Genomic DNA, 21,332 nt, shown 5'->3' on the forward strand with positions numbered 1-21,332 from the left:
TAATAATCGGATGAAAGTTTTATGTTGATTAGATGGAAGTTGCTATAACCCCGGCACAAAGTTTGCACCACTTTAAGCCAAGGACAAGGGCTCAGTATCACACTGGTGGGCAACAATTATATTGCAAAGAAGTGAGACCTCGGTGTCTATTTAAGTGCATTGCACTTGTCATGATGCTGCGTGAGCGCCAAGAACGACGCTGGACACCTGAGCGTTGGAACTGTCTTCACACTTTACACTGTTCTTCTCCTCCAATAGGGAGACTACTGGCATGCAAACAATTATAATAGCATTATAACAGTATAATAAGGCTGTAGGGAAGGGTTTTTGTTTGTTTCTTCTAGATGTGTTCAGAAATAGAAATTTCGAAAATTTCTAGATAAAATCTTCTATGTGGAACAGAATGGTAATTAAAATAAAAAATAAAAAGCCCCTTATGATTAGTCTGCAAATGTGTCTGTGATTACTCACACGGCAGTGATCATATCATTCAGTGGGAAATGAGCACACAGTATAGTGTTTATTTGCTATAATAAAACTCAGCTCTTGTTTCATTTCAGAGCTACATTTTATACACACACAAAAGGCTTGATTGAAAGACTTTAGAGAAATCAATACAGGGCTGTTTCAGCTGGGAATTATTAAGTGTCCTTCTGAGTTTGCTATTCAAGCCATGCACTTTACTGCCATTGTCATAATGTTTTTTTTTGGGGAAAAATGCCATAATCCCGATGCTGAGAAATAAAAGCGCACTGCAGCAGCTGAGTTTTGAGATGAATATTTGTACTAGCAGACTCCCTTAGAAGCTTTATGTTTAATCTCCTCAATTGTACCTGCCTATAGAAGTGGCAACACAAGCATGTGGAATTGGCTCGTATTATGGATGATTAATAGTGCCATGAAATACTGCACACATTTACCTGAAACAAAAAACACTAGGCATGCTCATTGGTGTAAGTAAATTTGCTGCGGCCCCTCCTATAATGAACTTTGCCAATTACAAAAAAAAAACATTTTGGGGCCCATTTACTTTGCTCGAGTGAAGGAATAGAATAAAAAAAACGTTGAATTTCAAATGATTTTTTTATCTACTTCGACCATCGAATTGGATACTTCGACCTTCGACTACGACTTCGACTTCGAATCGAACGATTTGAACTAAAAATCGTTCGAATATTCCACCATTGTATAGTCGAAGTACTGTCTCTTTAAAAAAAACTTTGACCCCCTACTAAAACCTACCGAGGTACAATGTTAGCCTATGGGGAAGGTCCCCCTAGGCTTTCTAGCAATTTTTATGGTCGAAGAAAAATCGTTCGATCGATGGATTAAAATCCTTTGAATCTAATGAGGTAAATCCTTCAACTTCAATATTCGAGGTAGAAGGATTTACATTTAGCAGTCGAATATCGAGGGTTAATTCACCCTCGATATTTGACCATATTTAAAGCTGCCCCTTTGTGTAAACATATATTGATAATGCCCAGCAATCTGTCTCCACTGGGCCCCGTGTAGGAGTCATAGGGTCTGCTTCTTCAATTGTTATGCCCCTGGCTCATGTCTTTAGGTGACAGCCTTGAATGTGGGAAATAACCAACTGCAGTTTAATTAAAGGGAAATTATTCTATTAAATGGAGATGTTTGAGTAATGTTTATCGTGTTGATTAGATGGTTTAAGGATGTATCTAGTGTGTTCACTGAACATTCCTTAGGTATTTATACAATGAATGAAGTCTACCATATGGCTTGTTTCTACATAAACTTCAATTAAACTATTTCCCTAGCGGCAGATCCAGACTGAGATTCAAGATAGACCCAAGGAGCCGCAGTCAGAATCTGCAGATTGATGGTCCAGGGGAGTTCTGATGAATATTGAATAAATGTTTTTTGTTTTTTTACATTAACACTTGTGAGCGCTGGACTCTGTTTGTCTCTCTCATTATCTCTCTATATAATATTTATTTATATTTATACAGAACACTGTTCTATAGTCTATACAGAATGCCTTAGCTAAAACAAGCAGTAAACATTCATTACTACAGATCTGCAAAGAAAGTATGTTCTTACTCCCACTTACTACTAATTAATAGCACATCTTTTACTTTAACACAATGATAAATATGTTCTTCCTCTAATAAATACATTCTAAGCAAAGGGATCATTTTAGTTTCCTTTTAAGAAGTCATAAACTTTCTTTTAAAAACCAGCCATGAATGACCAGATGGGCAACTGAGCAGTGGCGTAACAAGAGCTGGGTTAAGATCCCTATTAGACCTTGTTCCATTGTGTCTCTGGTGGGCCCAAGAGGGGGACCTGGGTGTACCTGCACCCCATTAGTTACACTACTTTAAAGGGATACTGTCATGGGAGAAATTTTTTTTTCAAAATGAATCAGTTAATAGTGCTGCTCCAGCAGAAATCTGCACTGAAATCCATTTCTCAAAAGAGCAAACAGCTCTTATATTCAAAATTGAAATCTGACATGGGGCTAGACATATTGTCAATTTCCCAGCTGCCCCAAGTCATGTGACTTGTGCTCTGATAAACTTCAATCACTCTTTAATGCTGTACTGCAAGTTAGAGTGATATCACCCCCTCCCTTTTCCCCCCCAGCAGCCAAACAAAAGAACAATGGGAAGGTAACCAGATAACAGCTCCCTAACACAAGATAACAGCTGCCTGGTAGATCTAAGAACAACACTCAATAGTAAAAACCCATGTCCCACTGAGACACATTCAGTTACATTGAGAAGGAAAAACAGCAGCCTGCCAGAAAGCATTTCTCTCCTAAAGTGCAGGCACAAGTCACATGACTGGGGGCAGCTGGGAAATTAACAAAATGTCTAGCTCCATGTCAGATCTTAAAATTGAATATAAAAAACCTGTTTGCTCTTTTGAGAAATGGATTTCAGTGCAGAATTCTGCTGGAGCAGCACTATTAACTGATTCATTTTGAATTTTTTTTTCCCCCATGACAGTATCCCTTTAACTGAGTGTGATGTAGCTTGCCTTATTAAAGAGTAAGCTAAAGCAGTGTCTGTATGTATGGCTGTAACCATAGGATACACTCTTTTCCTTTCTGACCCCTGCTTTTTAATTACAGCAAGCTGATAATGTTTACGTATAGCAAAAATTCTTGAGAAGACCTGGAAATAAGCTTATTTCCTAAACAAACAAAAAATCTGAAAACATTTTTGCATAAATATGGCACTTTGCATACTGCAGTGGATTGTAGGAGGCAATTTTTGTGTCTCTTTGGAATGTTCTTCACATCCATAAAAGGGACTTAAAATCAGCATTACAGATAAAGTTGTATACAGTCTGTTAGATTTATCTTTATCCTGGGAACCTTTTAACCAAAGATCCAATTATTATTCATATGCTTGCTTGCCGCATAATGTAATAATCCAATACATTTCTCATCATCATCAAACTTTCCGTGTGTACTGTTTTGTCCTAAAACTCAAATACAAATTAGTTTGTGCTCTTGGCTGAAGTTCCTGAAGCTGAAATTGTCTCATTTTATCGTTTGTGGCAGAACTCCTGCGCATAACATAATACAATCTTTTGACCTTGCCACCCACAAGCTTCTATGTCCCACATTTCTTTAATTATACAATATTTCCCTTGAGTATAACTTTGACTGTGAACCTGACGATCACATTTGCATAAAATCACAAAAGAACATATTGTAACGGATTTTAGGCTATTATTAAGGATTTATGTCATACATTTAACGATCAAACTGACCTTGCTAAAACACAAGACTTGCTTCTGACTTCTGATCTTTACAGACAAATTCTCCCAATAATTTTTCTTACATTACTTCTGATTTTATCTTGCAGCTCATATGGGAAGACTCTGAATACTGACCTGTGGCTGTGCATGCTATTCTATAGGAACAAAAAGGCTGTGGGCCACATGAATAGATTTGTCCCTTTGCTCTCCTACACTTGTAGATCCATGACTCCCATCATATCAACAGTACTTAATTTGTGCCATGGATGGATAAGACAACTAAAGTTTAATAGCTTTATAGCCAGAGTTTAAGAATTGGTCCATAGACACCTGGTAAGCAGAGAATATTTCATTTTAAAGGGGCAGGGATCAGGCTATCATATGCTAAGCATAATAGCTACACTACAACTTGAGAATGAGTAAAAGAGAAATATCTTTATTCATATAAAGCTTAAATCACTAGATCCTCTAATTCATTCAAATCAATGAATTTTATTGCATACATACTCTATACTAAACAACATTCATTTTAATTATTATTATACAGGTATAGGATCTATTATCGGTAATGCTTGAAAGCTGGATAAAGTATCTTTCTGTAATTTGGATCAGCATACCTAAATTCTGCTAAAAATCATTAAACAGTGAACAAACCCACATCTCCGGTAAGGATTACTTATATACTAGTTATCAAGTTAGGTAGGTATCAAGTTCAAGGTACTGATTAATTATTACAAAGAAAAAGAAAATTGTTTTTAAAAAATGAACCTTATTTGATCATAATGGAATCTATGGGAGATGCCTTCCTATAATCAAAAGATTTCTAGGGTAACGGTTTTCTGGATAAGGGATGCCATACCTGTACTTCAAAAATAACTTCTTTGTAGCCTCACAATGCTGGTTTAAGAACATTTTATTTTTCATATGGACCATTCACTAAAAAGAAAATGATTTACATGGGATTGTATCCTGTAACTTTTCTGTGCTTTTGTTTGATTGTAGAGATAACTAGAGAGGTACATTTCCTGAAGAAAATGTGAGTGGTGCTTGCCGTGGCAAAACTCAGGCCCAAATCTGATTGGCTGTTGTTGCCCCGCCCCTTTTTTTCCTAATTGTGAACCACAGTCACTCAGTGACTAACATACCAAAGTTTGGGAATGCTGTCATTTAATGTGTAAAAATGGCAGCATTTCTATTTTTTTCTATTGAAAATCAATGAATGAAATTTGATTGGTTGTTGGTGGCTCCGCCCACTTTTTCTAAACTTGAAGTGGAAACCCCCAGCGACCACATTTGTGATATTCAAGGTCCCTGACATCAATACTGAGAGAATGGCAGCCTTCTTAATTTTTCCCATTAAAACCAATCAAAGAAATCTGATTGGTTGGTTTTGGCTCCACCCACTTTTCTTAATTTTAATCCCAGTCCCCCAGTGACCAACTGTGCCAAGTTTGAGGACCCTGCCATTAACCGTCTAAGAGCGGCAGCAGTTTAAAATTTTCCTATTTAATTGAATGGCTGAAATTTGATTGGCTGTTGTAGACTCCGCCCACTTTTTGTAAATTTTGGCTGCAGTCACCCAGTGACCCACGGTGCCAAGTTTGGGAGCTCTGGCTTTATTACTGTGAGAATTACAGCTGTTTACATTTTCTCATTGAAGTCAATAGGGAAAATCTGATTGGTTGTTTGCGGCTCCGCTCACTTTTTTGGGTCCCCAAAATAGGACAGAAAAGTCACAACACCCCATTCCCGAATAAGCTGAACGGTTTGACACCTCATTCATGGGTCTGCGACAAACTAATTATTCGATAAATTCCCCATTATAAGTCAATGGGGCAAATTTGGGGACCTCTCCTGCCCCGGGGGTAAAACTTATACCCTCGTGTGGGGTATCATCTGACACAGGTCGCAAACCTCTTCAAATGTGGTAAATTTAACGTTTCTACAAGATTCCCTCTCTGCGCTAGAATCCGTCAAAAGTTGGCCTCAATGTTAATCTATGGGACTTTTCGGGGTGGTTAATTGCCCCCGCAAGGGGCAATTAACCACCCACCCCTTAGAAAAGTCATACCACCCCATTCCCGATTAAGCCGCACGATTTGACACCTCATTCATGGGTCTAGGACAAACGGTGCGGGACTAGTTACGCGCCAAACTTTCATACGGAAGAAGAATAAAAATAAGTTTGCAAGATAACAGTAGTGATGCTTTGCTTCGCAAGCACCACTAATTACAAACTTAAATAAAAATTAGAATAATGAAATTGAAATATATATATATAAAATATAGTGGTGTTCATATAGTCAGTTTCTGTGAACTGGTGGACCTGTGGACATTTAGGAAAGTGACAATGTTATAGATTTTATTGGTTAATTGACCACCTGGAGGCAGCCATTAAATGGGCAGCTTCGTATTCTTCAGTTGTTTTGATTACAAACTTCAACTGATGTTGAATAAAACAATTTACATTTAATTTAAAAAAAAAAAGAATTATTCCTCCAATTTTCCCCTAAGGCCTTCCATTATCGTACAGATAATTTCTGAGATTGCTAGAAGACTGAATAAACTCTGCTCCATTGGTATTGCAATTGAGAGTGGTGCTTTCATAGCCACTTATACAATGATTACTGGATCAGTGATCCTTTTTATGCCTTTCTTACCTCCAGAATTTAATTACTATCTGAATATTATAAATAATGGTTTTGAATATGGTGATCAGGCACCCTAAAAGAAAATATGCACCTTAATAAATATTACATTTATTTTACACAATTTTCTGACTTAAAAACAGCATGAGTAATAGGCCATTTGGAGTATGTTTCTGTGTGTACAGAAGTACTTTGCATGGGCATAACAGAGCCACAATCTTGGAAGTGCTTTGTGTTAATTTAACATACTTGTAGCCTGAAAAGATTTGTAAATAATTCAAAATTAGAAACCAATACTCTTTGCTGTATCAATATCAAGGATGAGTAAACTGAAAACTAGAAAACTGGATAGCAACTTGCAATCCCTGCCCACGTTGCCATAAAACCCTTCCCACTGATATGCCTTCAAACATGCCCATTATCACACCTAACTTAAAAGCAAAAAAATGTTGCTTTTTTTATTATGCATAATTGGACTATTTCCAGAATTACGTCCTTCCAATCAAAATTCTTACTCTCTCTATCTCTGAGACTTTATTACAAATCCAACCTGAGAGAGAGGAACAGTGGTCCCATTTTCATGACAAAGCATTCTAAGGCACAGTGACCCCAGAATTTGAAGACACAGTTGTCCCACCAATATATGATAGCCCTGCAATCTCAGACATAGAGACCCAGCATTTTGGGAGACACTAGGCCAAGCAATTTGTGACACAGTTACTTCACCGATATTTGACTGGCCCATCAATTTATCATACAGGTAACCCCAGTATTCACAGATACAGATCCAGTGTTTCATAACAACATGCAAGAAATAACACAGTGCACTAAACAGGATACAAGTGATGTTGTTACAAGAATGACAGTGGCTCTGTGCTGCCTTGAAAATAATTGTTAAAGCTCACATATGAAACAGGGCAACCTCATCTGTTGGGATGGTATTTGCCTAAAAAAGAAAAGAAACTGGAGGGCATCCCACCCCTCTTCAACCTCCACCTTCAATGTTTTCCCAGTCATTGTCTCAATAGATAACATTTTAAAATATCATCACATTTAGGGGGTTATTTATCAAAGGTCGAATTTTACAGTAATGTTTTTAAACTTTAATAGATTTGATTTTATGCACAGTTCAAATGGTATGTTATTTAAGAAAAAATTAAACTGTCCAAAATTCAATTGAATAGTCCCGAACCAAAACTCGATCCAAATTCAAACTAAGTTTTCCTCTGAAAAAAAAGACTTGACTTTTGCGTGTAAAATTTCTTTTGACGCACAACATTTTTTTTCTCCCATTGGAGTCTATGGGGCATCATTTTCGAACCGAAACTTTGGCTCATCGCTACTATTAACATCTTCAAATATTTAAAGGGTCCTCTGCCATTGACTTCTACATGAACTCGGCAGTTTTAGGTGGAGAATAGTAGAATTAGAACTGTTTCTCAGAGTAGAGTTGGTGGTTTTAAATTAGAATTTGTGAGTTTTAACCCAAAATAAAAAAACTAAAATTTGAATTTACCATTCCAACTTTAGTAAATCTGCCCCTTAATGTTTCCACATGCTAAACTCAATAGAGGTGCAGTATATGTGCATGTATACCATTGACTTTGCTTGAAAAAAATGCATCAACAAATGTCCATTCACTTCGTTTTTGTGCAGAAAAAAAACAAAAACAAAAAATGCACGCCAAAAAAACCCCTACCCATTGACTTCAAGGTATTTTGCAAGTTTTTGCCTGAAGCAAAACGGGACAGATTCACTCATCCCAATTACCACCTTTTCTTTGCAGCAATAAGTTCCTGAATTTGATTGTGACCTGGACATATCTGGTCACATATGTTCACCAAATATCTGTTAGGTTTCCCCTACACACAGGCTTGTTCATTGCTTCCTGATTAAGATGGTCATAGTGATAGTGATAGAGGATTCAGATTGTAAATTCCAACAAAGCAGGGCTGATATGAAGCATCTCTTTAAAGTGCTGGATTATATATTACCTATACCCAATTGTGGCATGCATACAGTGTTTATGCACCATATCACTTAAGACTGAATTGGGCACTTTAACTTGTCACTCATGTACTAAATGACACAATGCAATACATTAAAGGCTGTATTACAAATATTACAACTGAATTGTGCTGCCATACATGCCAACAAAATGTAATCATCTAATGAGGTTTGTACCCATGATAAAACATTGTGCACCCTCAACTACACAAGTGAACAATACAGAGGACTACAGTGGAACACTGGGTAATTTCCTAACATGACCAGATATTGGTCCATCAAGGTCATGTCAAGAGTAAACTCCAGAATAGACATCTAGGGGCACATTTACAAAGCTCGAGTGAAGGATTCGAATTAAAAAAACTTCGAATTTCGAAGTGTTTTTTGGGCTACTTCGACCATCGAATGGGCTACTTCGACCTTCGACTACTACTTCGACTTCGAATCGAACGATTCGAACTAAAAATCGTTCGACTATTCGACCATTCGATAGTCGAAGTACTGTCTCTTTAAGAAAAACTTCGACCCCCTACTTCGGCAGCTAAAAGCTACCGAAGTCAATGTTAGCCTATGGGGAAGGTCCCCATAGGCTTGCCTGTGATTTTTTGATCGAAGGATATTCCTTCGATCGTTGTATTAAAATCCTTCGAATCGTTCGATTCGAAGGATTTAATCGTTCGATTCGATCGCAGGATTTGCGCTAAATCGTTCGACTTCGATATTCAAAGTCGAACGATTTTAGTTCCTAGTCGAATATCGAGGGTTAATTAACCCTCGATATTCGACCCTTAGTAAATCTGCCCCCTAGTGTCTGACTGGCCTGCAAATTAGCCTACAGCAAGTCATGGTTCTTTAATTGAGAAGGGAGATATACAGAGTTATATTAATGTTGGAACGGACACATCAGCAACCTTCTCATACCAGCAAACATTATAATGTGACAATGACCTTAGTTGAAGGGGGAAAGCATTTGCAGGAGCCAAGTTTTTTTTTTTTTTTGCATCATTTATTGTATCTGAGGTTGCTCGTCAGGCTCCTTCAGTTTATCACACATCTCCACTGCCTCTTACTATCTAAAGTTTATTGAAGGTTTGCTTTCCATTAAACATAGACTCTCTGCTACCTTCCATTTAAACTGGGACACATTGCTGACTCTGTATAGTATGTCTGTCAAGATTCTCATTCATCCAGGTCATGGTATATATCTGTAGAAATAAGTCAAATCAACTGGACTTGCTATGTTTTTTCCTTGAAGGCATTTCACCAGTCATCATGGCTTTCTCAATTCAGAATGACTTGTAAATAAGATCTTTCTGAAATAAATACCCTGGGATGTTGCTCCAATCAGCATAATCTGTTTATCATAATTAATGTCATAAAGTTAGGTGTTGATTGTATTAACATGATTTGTGCTTTGAGGTGTTATTAAAGCTTCCAGGGAGAGGTGCTATAAACAGCATTGTATGTGGAAGACAATAGATGTTGCACCCCTCGCCTCTATTCAAACTTTGTTAGCTTCTTTAACACACATTTTGAACCAGTCGTTCTCCTGGTCTAGAATCTGGACTTGGCTATCTTCAAACGTGTGTCCTTTTTCTTTTAGATGTAGGTACATGGTTGAGTCCTGACCAGAGGAGCTGGCTCTTCTGTGCTGCGCCATACGCTGGTGTAACTGTTGTTTGGTTTCCCCCACATACAAATCAGAGCATTCCTCACTGCATACACAATGTTACTCTTATTGTGCTTTGGGGTTCGATCCTTTGGATGAACCAGTTGCCTCATTCAAAACCAAAGGATCGCTCAAAGCTCACCTTCCCTAAGGCTGTTCCCTGTCGGGTGCTCTTTCCGCAGCGTCCCCACTGCTCGAATCCACATCAAATACCAAAGAATTGAATGTCACTCCGATCAAATGGAAAGCAGGTTTATTGCATACTCCTGCAGGGATCTTATGCCTTACGCATCTCAGGATTAAATCTCTTAGTCATAGGCATATTTTTTGGATGAACCAGTTACTGCCTCAGTGTGTTGCTGGGTTTAAAGCAGACAGGGATATGGTATTTAATAAAAGTCCTTTATAAAAGCCATTAGCTTAACCTATCCAGGTTCTGTGAAGGTGCCACTGGCTCAATGTGTGGTTTCAGCTGTGCTCTGCCCTGTAAAGATTTCTAACATGTTGCAAAGTTTAGCAATAATAGTGTTCAGGTCATCCCATTCAAGGCCATTTCACTTGTGTTGTTTCTGAGAATCTAAGTTGTATGATTCATAAAATTTCGCAGCAGTGACTTTAACAGATGCCAAAATACTGCTTAGAACAGAAGCTATTTTAAGTAAACTATTTCTGAGGAACTATTTAAGCAGGCTTCATTATACATATTAGCTTGCCTGAGAAACTGAATACATTTGTACTATAATTGTAGCTTTATTGGGCAAATCATTTAAAAGAACCCCACATGCTTTTGCTAAAGAACAGAGAGTACTTTTAAGTATAGGCTTGACTTTAAATATGTGCTGAACGTTTCCTTTTCTTCCCTGTAAGGAAGCATTCGCAAAAAACGTAAAGGCATTTTGTATTTGAGATGGTCTGATTAATCTGCTATTTTTATATCTCTCTGGTAGAGATGTAGGAAAGTAGCCATTGAGTCCCTCCCCTATTTGGAAAATCATCATCATAATCATTTATTGGTTATAACAACAAGGACTACATGGTGGATAACAAACAATAGTTTACAGAGTACAATAGGATTAGAGGGCCCTACAAATTAAGAGTTTACAAACTAAAGGTTAGGGTACAATTGAGACATTAGGATTTTAGAAAAATTTTGTGATTTTTGATACAGCAATGATTGATTAATAAAGGTACATTGAATAAGCTTCTTTAAACAGGTGGGTCTTTAAGGAGCGTTTGAAAAGTTTGGAAAGAAGGAGAAGTCTGACAGCTTGAGGCAGAAAGTTCCAGAGAAAAGCAGAAGCCCGAGAGAAGTCTTGTAGATTAGATTAGAATGAACAGAAGTGATGAGAGGAGAAGCGAGGCGAAGATCAGAAGCAGAGCGAAGGTTGCGTGAAGGAGAGTATTTGTAGATCAGAGATGAAATATAAAGCAAATGTTTGACCCGGATTATTGGTAGGGTATATTTTTCATAATAAAATCATTCCTATGTGCCATAAAAGAAAGCAAGAAATACTCTCATTCAGTTAGTCCTGTTACCCAGCTTCTGCCAGATGGCATCTGCCTGAACAAGATATAAAAGCAACTTACATGCTAAAATACAATTTAGCCTTATGTGAAATGTGGTTTTATAACCATCCTCTGTTATTGTACACGTTTATCAGATCTGGAAATAGCTTTCTTTACTTTCAATTCAGTTTACTCAAAACACTGAATAAAACGAAACAATAGGCAAGATTCCTAAAGGGAAACTGCTCCAAAACTCAGTTATTGCAGGCTTCCCCTTCCAGGCTTATGAGGGAGGCGAGCCACAATATTATAAGTTGAGGCTAACGCAAGCTGGGGAGCAGATAAAAATTGAGCTAAGCTTCTATTTCCAGGGGGTGTCAGGGGAGCATAAAAAATGTAGACTAAAAGATGCAAAATATATGACCCAGCAGTGTACCTTGATAAAGGGCCGTATGGCCTGAAACGTTGATGTAATGCCCTAATTGCTGAATCAAAAGAGAAAAAAATTATGGTGCTGTTCTAAATATCTTGTCCTGGAAAGGCCGATGGGAAGTGGCCGTTGGAGAACGTGCACAACATTAGATAAGATTTTACCAGAGTCGTGCTGACTACCATACTCCAGCAGTATGTTTTGTCTTAATTATAAGAACAATGCAACTGAAACCTAACGCTGCATTTACTAAGCTGTACAATTGTCCCATCCCTCTGCATGCATTCATCATTTTGGGAAACTTAGCTTGCCCAGTGGAAGAGATGAAAGAGATCACGCTCAAGAGCTACGATACCTTCCTCTCTTTAGAAGAACATTAATGAAATACAAATTGTGTGGGACTAGATGAGAGGAGTCTGGGCCTTAGCGTGTGGGGATCACTGATTATAATAACTTAGTTATACTAATACATCCCTGGACTCAGAGAGATAGAGAGAGCTATTACAATCAATTAGCGATAAGCACCTATGAGGAAATGTAATGGGAATGAGTTCATTATGAACAGAATATGTGCCGTGCACTCACTATTTGCTTTGTGAGTATTTAATACAGGTTAGTATTTAGTGATCCGTCTGCTATTGGCACCCAGCATATTATACATTCATGCTCTGCAGATCTTTGCTTAGGAACCTGCAAAAATGAAGTCCTTCTTGACAGGTGAATCTTGGTGAATCTGTGAAGCAGCAAATGTGTGGCAAAACTCCAGCAATTAGGTGCAGACAAATCGATGGCAGAATCTTGGCCGGTCTTTTTTGTCAAGTGCGAGAATACTTGTGTGAAGATGGGTGGTTGAATGAGCTGAGGGCCAGTGAACTTCTGTACAAAAGGGAGTTGACATAACTTGCATATATGGAGTATAAAACAAGATTTGTGGCTGTTATAATGAGATGAAAAAAATAAAGAGATGACTAATATTTTATTCAGTGCTTAACCTAATTTCAGAATATATAGATGAAAAGCACATATAAGCAAGTTTGGAAAAGCCCTTGAGAGATTTATGTATATCTTTTGTAATCACCTATTCCATTCTTTTCTGTCTCCTTTAACTGTAAGCCCTAATGATGGGGCTATCTTTACCTCGTGTATGCAATCTGTACGTTTCATGTACATGTTCTTATATTTTACAGATATCTGTAATATGTTGGAGAAGTACTGTATACTTTCTAGTTTTCTACTACTAGTTTCATAATTTCCCCCCTAGTTTGTTGCCTGGATCAGCTGTAGTAAATCTTCTCTTGCCCTGGGTGCTTGCAGATGGAGCCCCCAGCAACATATCACTGACTTTAGGTTGCAGAGATTTTTTGCCAAATGGCCATGCACATAGATGGTCAAGTGCTAATGATTCCTTCCTTTGGCTGAAGCAGGGCTGGAACTAGGGGTAGGCAGAAGAGGCATGAGCCTAGGGTGCAAAGCTCGGGGTACTAGGCATGTGCCTTCCCTGTTACCAACCCCAGTCCGGCTGAGCGAGTTCCACTCTCCAAAGCCAAAACAAGCGGATGTGCAACTGTTCTCACACACGTAGGGTTGGGGGTGACGAGGCCGGCTGGGTTGCCTAGGATGCCTGGCCTGACCCAAGGGCCCAATTAATCAAATTTGAATAGAAGTGAGAAGGCTGCAGGTCCTCTTACCTCTTAACCATATGTAAAGGAGAGGCATTAACTAGATAAACTGGTGCAATCCAATGGGATTATGGGACAACCCAGCTGTACTATGTTACTATGTTACTATGTTATATGGGGTGGCTACCTCCTGCCGAGTAGCAGACCAAGCGGGGCAGATGGAGTCAGGGGCATTTCCAGCAATGAGGAGGGGGCAGATGACATCACAGGTATCAGCTGGGGGTCTGTCAGTGACGTTCTTGGCGGGGTTATGATGTGACGATCGCTGATTGGCTGCACTGCTCCATTAATTTTAAAGCTCAAAAACCGGGCTATCCAGGTGAAAACCAGACAGGTGGCAACTCTAGATTTGTATCACCTGGAATAATTCAGATATATAATAATAAGATAAAGGACTGAAAGATTCAATGATGTCTGTAGCTTGTCCATGTGTGAACTGTGGGACACTGTGTAACCTTTGCAGTGTGAGACTCTGCCTCAAAATGTAGGTCTGATTCATTAACCATGTCATAGCCATGGGTCAAATAAATCTATTACTGGACTTATAGTCAGGGATATAACTATAGAGGAATCAGACCCTGTGGCTGGGGAGCCCAGGAGGTATAGGGGCCCATGATGCCCTAATTCATATACGATTTCAATAAATATTGGTAAAACAGGTCAACCTCTAGACATTTTGGGGGCTTGAAAAATAAATTGCTGTGGGGCCCAGTAATATCAAGTTATGCTACTGGTTATAGTGAAACAATAGCCCTACTGATATATAATGAGTAGGCACAAAGTTAGTTCTGGCATGGCCCCCCACCCATATAACAACCCAAGCCAAGTGATCCTCCCTCTCCCTCTATAAATGGGCTTCAGTGCAGACACTTCCCAGACATGCCACTAATATGTGTTTTTGTTGTTGGGCATGACAGCATTGCTAGAAGCAGCCAACACACAGTCACACAATAACCTAACATCCTTTTATTGGCATGAAAGGCTCAGCTTCGCCTCAGTTTCTACCTTTTCCCGTTACTGATGATGCTGTATTTGTACTAAGTGGTTCCAGCATTGTTTCCAAATTACTAGTCGCCTCTAATCTCTACACTTTCCACAGTGTTTTCCTGTTGTCTGCCTGTCCTGCCTGTCCTGCCAGCCCTCTGACCTCTGTTATCCTGGAATAATTTATCTGCGTATGAGGAACTGACCTATTATGGAAAACAATGCTTTATTCTATGCCTTCACCAATGAAAAATATCTGCAGATTAGGGAGCTTTTTTTTCAAAACAAATCTCAGATTCCAGCCAATAATACAGTTGCTTCCTTTTTGTTTTGTTTTTTTCAGAGAACATTCTTTTTGCTGTTTGCTCACATCCTTAAATGTTTGTATACTGGCCATGGGATGATGCAGTGATATTTATTTTTTCATTTTTGTAACTATTTATTGGGCCCTACAGCAGAAATCATTTTAGGTCCACTAAACTTTGGGAATAAGACATTTTTATAAACATGTATTTCAGCTATTTACTGGTCAGTGCCCTATCAGCACCTAATATCTCCTAGTCCCCCTGCAGTCACAGGGTCTGATTCCTCTACAGCGGTGTAACTACAGAGGAAGCAGACCCTGCAGCTGCTCAGATATGGGGCAATTTTAACGAATGTTTTTTGCAGTGTGTGTGTGTAATATGAGGCTTCCTATCTTTCAGAGCTATTATAACTATTCTAACTGTCATCCTTTTACCTGGCTGACAGCTATATTTTCCCCCCATCTGTGTAGGGGAAATAGTGAATGCCTATACTGTAAGTTAATGGTCCTTGCACAGGGCAACACAGGCATGAGACATTGCTTGTTTCCTTGTTTTTTCCTTGTAACAATTCTAAAAGGAGAACATCCTGCTCCTCCCTGTTTATTTGGGCTGGTGAAGTGCTGTTTTATTTTATTCTTTCCTACCCTTGACTTTTTCTGCTGCTGCATCTTCCACAGATTTTCATGGCCTTGCGGTACACATCAGTGTCAGTGTGAGCCTTTTGCATTCTCAAGAGTCTATACAGATGAAAGGGAGCCAGGCTGGTAATCTATGTATATGTGTCCTAATACTGCCAAAGCTGTCAGTAATCATGGATAGCTTAAGGGGATGGATAGAACTGCAAAGGAGAAGTAACATGTTGATCTATTGAAAGGAAAGAGATCAAAATAAAACATATTCTAGAAATACATTTAATAGCCAAATATACTGAAACCATCACAAGCATCCTGAACTCTGTGGCTCACTGGTTCTCCTCCATCACTGCATGTTGTACTTGAAATACAACTGAAGAAGGAGCCTACAAAGTTGCAATGATATGCAGTGTAGTCTGGCAATAAAGGTAATCCCAAAATATCATTTTTGAGAGAGACACACCACCATTTTTATTGATTAAAGGGCACTAAAACACGTTTTTCAACATGCATGCGTTGAATAGGGCTTAAGCTTAATATACTTCTGGCCTATTGCTTTAATATTAAAAAACCTATGATTTTTTTAAATTTCTTGAGCTAAACATGGAAAATAGGTAAAATGAAGCTGCTCCACATTTGGTTCTTTTTAATAATATAGTTTGGAATAAAAAAACACTGCTAGGGACCATATTTTTAAACTTGCACATATAAGATACAAGCAAGAAAACAGCAAGTCATATATCAAGGTAGAATATTTAATTTATGGTTTTCAAAATGTAAATTGACTTGGAGGGGAGGCATTGTGGCATGTGAACAGTAAAGCTAATGAGCCTCGCACCCTGGGGTGTAGGCAGGCCAGTACCTTTATAGCATTTGGCCAAAAAAAAGCTAACAATATTATTATCCAGAATGATCAGGACCTGGGGATTTATGGATAATGGATCTTTCCATAATTTGGATCTTCATTCCTTAAGTCTACTTAATTGGCATCAAGTACAAGGTACTGTTTTATTATTACAGAAAAAGAAAAAACATTTAAAAAATGTGAATTATTTGGATAAAAAGCAGTCTATGGGAGATGAGCTTTCTGGATAACTGGTTTCCAGATAACAGATGCCATACCTGTATTGACTTTGTAACCAACAGTGATTTGTGGTTGCAATACTTATTTTATTATCATTATTTTTGTACATTTGTAATCTTATAATGCTTCCCTCACTTAACCATTTTAGTTGTCTGTATAGGTACTCTGCATTCCTGCTGAACACATGTGCCCATCATTTTGATACTGAGCGATGATTCAATAAGAGCCTGCAGATATCATAAATCCTGTAGGAGCCGCTTCTCGGGTTGAAGCTTCAGGTCTGAGCTAAACTGCAACCTGGGAACTGTAATTGGAAGAGCTGGAGATATTTATAGTGCATAGAGAGGGGGAAGTAAATGCACACAGCAGGAGTGCTTCCTTTAAAGAAAGTGGGCTGTATATCAGTAAAATGGCAAGAAAAAAAGAAACTTGTAATACATTGGATATTTATATATCTGTACAATGATGGGAAATGCGTTTCAACTATGGATCGTAAAGGATCTTTATTGTCTAGAAACTGATTTACCAAGGAAAGACAAATTGCATTGTTGTTATGACCAGAAGTTTAACAATGTGCATGGAACCAAGGAATATATAAATATATGTATATATATGATCCTCCTGACTATATTTTTCATTTTTTGAATATTAAAGAAGTGACTTTTTTTAAACAAACCTGGTGTGTGCTGCTTACAAACGTTTATTTGATATACATATATACATATATACACATATATGTATAGAAACATATACACATATACATATGTGTATATATATATAGAGAGAGAGAGAGAGAGAGAGAGAGAGAGAGAGAGAGAGAGAGAGAGAGAGAGAGAGTCCAAAGAGGTGCACACCTTCCTTGCAAGTAACTGCCCAGGTGCTGGTAAACAAATAGTATTATATTGTAACAAAAAACCGCACTCACAGGACTTCAAAAGAAAGCCGCAAAGGCTGTGATTTATTGATCCGACGTTTCGGCTACAACTCTAGCCGTCCTCCTTCCTGAGGACGGCTAGAGTTGTAGCTGAAACGTCGGATCAATAAATCACAGCCTTTGCGGCTTTCTTTTGAAGTCCTGTGAGTGTGTTTTTTTGTTACTATATATATATATATATATATATATATATATATATATATATATATATATATATATATATAGCAGGTAGGAGGTGATGGCACTCACAGGATTTGAAGAAAAAACAAATTGAAGATGAAAATAAAAAAAGTTTATTAATATATATATATACCTTTTTTTCTTTTTTGACATTTTTTGTCTGTTGTTTAAATGCCATCATTCTACATATAAATGTATTTAGATATGTGTGTATATGTATTGTTTGTCCATATATTGCAATATATTTAAGCTGGCCAACTACGTCAAAGTCATCCCATATCTGGCCAGTCCTATGCTCAATTTTCATCTGATCCATTAAGAATTCTATTGCTTCATTATACATTTTACAGAGGGACTAAGTTTTACCTGCAACTAACTTGCTGCTTTCAAAGTAAAACTCCCAAACTTGGCTGCCCTTTTATTAGACACCAGTGGGATCACCTGACTATAGCTGGGAAGGGTGGGAGCTACAACATGGAGCTGGTCACTGCTCCTGTATAACTAGAACAAACAAGGGAAAGTTGTGCTCACCACAGTTGACGTAGTTGGCCATCTTAAATATATTGCAATATATGGACAAACAATCCCTGTTTTGTTTAAAGGGTAAGGCATTTTTCAGTAGCAGTATGCACAAAATGTCTCTGTCTTAAATATATTGATAATGGGTTGAGTGCAGAGGACTCTTGTATTTGTCTATATGTATTTTGTGGTCACAGCCTCATTGCACAACTTTTCCTATATAATGCGCAAAAGCTATGAATATCTTGTACAGTATATTATATAGTGGATAATGTACCCCCTACTGTAATTTATAAAGATATTATGTTACCGAGGAGTTATGTGACCATATAAAAGCACGAGGCCGCAGGCCGAGTGCTTTTATACAGGTCACATAACTCCGAGGTGACTATTAATATCTTTATAAATTTTAAGTGGGGGGTACATTATCTATTATAATCTACAGTTTCTGGGTTCAGTTTTACTTTTTTTGAAGTGTCTCTACACGTTGATTTTTATCTTTAACTGCAGCTCTTTTAGGTACCTGTATTTTATTCTTGCTTTCTAAATGGCACACGTCTCCTGCAGCTGCCTCCCTGGTCTCGCTCTTTTCCTCACAGGATTCCTCTACATTTTCACTCCCCCTCCCGTCCACTATCTAAAGAATCGCTCCCCCTCTGTGTCACATCATTTTCTTTTACCGGTCATGCAGGGAAGGAGGGGGAGCGAGTGGACAGGAGGCAGAGCGAGACTTTGTAGTGTAAGGGAGGCAGAGCGAGATTTAGGCAGTGTAAGGGAGGCGGAGCGAGACTTCAGACACTGGACGGGAGGGGGAGTGAAAATGGAGCCGAATCCTGTGAGGAAAGCGACACCAGGGAGGCAGCTGCAGGAGACTTGTGACAGGAGTGAGAGATGCGATGAAGGAAAGAGAAGCCCTTCATCGCATAAAACGGGTAAATCCATTGTGGGAAGTGATTAGATGGGGAGCCCCGAAAGCTATAGCGGTGGGAAGCAAGGCAGCAGCTGCGAGTGCTGTCTCTTTAAGCTTATAATCGGCGCGTTCTGACGCATGAACGCGCCGTTTATAAGGATATAATTTACAGTCTGGTCCCATAGGGAAATGACCAGACTGTAGATTATATCCTTATAAACGGTGAGTTCTGATGTCATCAGTTATAAACGGTGAGTTCTGATTTCTATCACATGACTCACTGAAATTTGTGTATTATAATAAATAAAGTACCCCAGTTGCAAAATATTAGGATATTAGAAGTTACCTCAGAGGTCATCATGAAACTCCTCGGTAACTTATAATAGCCTTATAATTTACAAGAGGGGGTACATTGTTCACTATATATATAATGTAAATACAGTGTATATATAAACAAGGTACTAACATGTTGTGTGTACGTGTATAGTGCACTCTCTTTGTCTGCAGTAAGCAGAGCTCCCTTAGTGGCCTGTAGTTCGTTGTGTTTTACACAAACCCTTTTTCGTGCAAATTTATGTCTCTAAATTTGTGCTAGGAATTAATGAAAAATAAAAGTATATAGTAATGACTTTTTTTTTAGCTTTACCCCACATTCTTCTAAGTAGTAGCATATACAGTATCATATATTTTAAAGTCTTAATATACGTTCTGTACACCCTACATCTTCATTCAAGAGTGGATAATGGTAGCCCCCACTCTGTATTCTGCAAGGGACGTCTGTATACTAACCACACTCCATGTTAATGCTAACATACTAATTTAGGTTGAAAAAAGACTCACGTCCACTGTCCACCCCAAAGCAGTCATAAAAACACAAATCTAGTTAAAACACAGCTCTTACTGTTCTGTTTGAATGAATACATCTTATAAACTGATTTTTGTGCAATTTATAATACAGGTATGGGATCCATTATCCGGAAACCCATTATCCAGAAAGCTCAGAATTACGGAAAGGCCATCTCCCATAGACTCCATTATAATCAAATAATCCAAATTTTTAAAAATCATTTGCTTTTTCTCTGTAATAATAAAACAGTAGCTTGAACTTGATCCAAACTAAGATAGAATTAATCCTTATTGGAAGCAAAACCAGCCTATTGGGTTTATTTAATGTTTACATGAGTTTCTATTAGACTTAAGGTGTAAAGATCCAAATTACGGAAAGATCTGTTATCCGGAAAACCCCAGGTCCCAAGCATTCTGGATAACAGGCCCGATACCTGTAATAAAGAAATTAAAAGTCGACTTGGAGTCCTTGCTTTATGTTATATGGTATATGTATTATAGAACTCATTAAGTCCCCTTCTATTATTAACAAGAGTTTACACATCACATCAACTGTATTTCAGTTCACTTTTCACCATCTACCCCAGTCTTATATTATGTAGCTCTTCACAACAACATCACCTGTAATGCAATTTAATAAAGTTTGGGAAACAATGGTAATCTGCTTTGTGTGTGGAATTGTATTAAGACAAGGACTGTATCTTGGCATGGACCATATGTAAGAATTAAAAGAGAAATTGGCAGCAAGTATAACCTGTGATTACCATGTGCTTGTTATTCATACAACATGAAGTCTAATAGTGCCCTGTGGTGATAACCTCTATTTTTATGACAATTATTTTTTCGTCATTTTAGATTCCCGTTAGAAACACTCCATTGCTAAGTACAAAAAAACACTGTCTTGTTTGATCTAAAATTCTGTTAATGCTTTTCCTGGACTAAAGCCATTTGAATCATTGCAGGCAAAGGGAAGTGGTGGAAATACACACAGGCACTCAGTGGGATACCCTTTTAGGCGCCTGTAAATATGGCTGAAGTCTTGTGATTAGGACTGCTATCTCGTTTACATTGCATTACATTACATTGTATGTGTACAGTGGGAAGCGTCAGGGAATACTACCCTTTATGTGAAGCCTACTGGAGGATGGTAAAGGCTGTGAAAATGAGAGCGTTACCAAGCATGAAAGGCTAGAACTAAAGAAACTTAAAGAATATCATCACCAGAAATAAGTAACAACAGGAATTAAAAGGAGTACAAGTA

Source organism: Xenopus laevis, chromosome 5S, assembly GCF_017654675.1.
Source record: "Xenopus laevis strain J_2021 chromosome 5S, Xenopus_laevis_v10.1, whole genome shotgun sequence".
NCBI lineage: Eukaryota > Metazoa > Chordata > Amphibia > Anura > Pipidae > Xenopus > Xenopus laevis.